Genomic DNA, 1359 nt, shown 5'->3' with positions numbered 1-1359 from the left:
GACATGATGAACCATTAACCCATGCATGTTGAATTTATGAACCCAAACATTGAGAGCACGAGCGGCACTATCCTCGGAGGAGGGCATCGACATCAAATAACGTGAGTGGCGACTATCAGTAGCAAACGGGATGTCGTGGAATACCCTAGCGTCTTTCACACGCCCAGAGCACTGCAACCAATGGCAGACCCAGGAATCGAAGTTTGCCGGGGGCGAACGATTGGATCTTGAAAAAAACGGATACAAAACGCAATCAAAATTGGCTGTGTGTGTGGACGTTTGGTGAGATATAAATTGGGCTGAATCGTTGCAGCTTAGTCTAGTGTGCACTCCAACCAAGCCCAATTCCTCTCTCAACCTCGAGTCACCCACCCGTTCGCAAAAAAGGCACGCAGCCGAGCTGCCATGAAGTACTAGCTGCCGGAGGAAAGCTGAGAGGGCCGGACGAAGGATAGGCAGCGGGGGTCGGTGCTCCGCCGCCGAAGACCCGGGGCGGCCGCCCCAGCTCGCCCCAATGGTAGATCCTCTACTGACTGCAACCACATCGATGGCAGGCATGCATGTGAACGAAGAACTACGACGGGGGAGAACAGCTTTTGAAATCACGCGCAGGAGAATAAGAGGTGCCTGATGTTCTCCTCCTCGTCGTAGAAGAAACACGATGAGTCGAGGGCGGCGTTGCAGCGGTCTAGAAGCGCGCCACACAAAATAGCCGCCGACGTATCCTTGAGGGAGAACCTCCATCGGCCAGCGACGAAATTCCAAACCTGCAAATCGAGGTCAAATTCTAATACAACCTGTTGCCATGAGTTATGTATGAGGATACAAAATCACGGTAGCACGCGTGTTTTGAAATTCATGCCGCTTTTCCGTTTCAAATTTTGGTCAATTCCAACTTGCTCTTTCTGCTAGACTCAAGAAAAGGGAAAAAAAAGCTTGCTAGCCAGACCCACTCCACACCCTAATAGAAGAGAGTAAAATACCAAATATTCAATTCTAAGCCTGGGCTCATCTGCACCCGTTGAAGAAACAATTCATACAAAATTCAAAAAAATCCAAAAAAATTATGCAAGATAGATAATTTGGTGCGTGAGGTGTGCCCCAAATTTCAGAGCAGTTGAACATTTAAGTAGCTCTCAGCAAAAAAGACAAATTAGATCAAAACAATATATGGATAGTACACCATTTAACAGACCCTAAATTTGTTTTTTTGCCGAGAGCTACTCAGATGTCCAAATGATTTAAAATTAAGAGCGAACAAACCAAATTATCTATCATGCCAAAAAAATGGATTTTTTAAAAAAAATTAGTATTTGTTCTGATTTTTTTATTGAGTGCAGCTGCAAATGATCCTGGGAT

Source organism: Triticum dicoccoides, chromosome 7B, assembly GCF_002162155.2.
Source record: "Triticum dicoccoides isolate Atlit2015 ecotype Zavitan chromosome 7B, WEW_v2.0, whole genome shotgun sequence".
NCBI classification, from domain to species: Eukaryota; Viridiplantae; Streptophyta; class Magnoliopsida; order Poales; family Poaceae; genus Triticum; species Triticum dicoccoides.
This window is presented reverse-complemented; position numbering follows the sequence as displayed.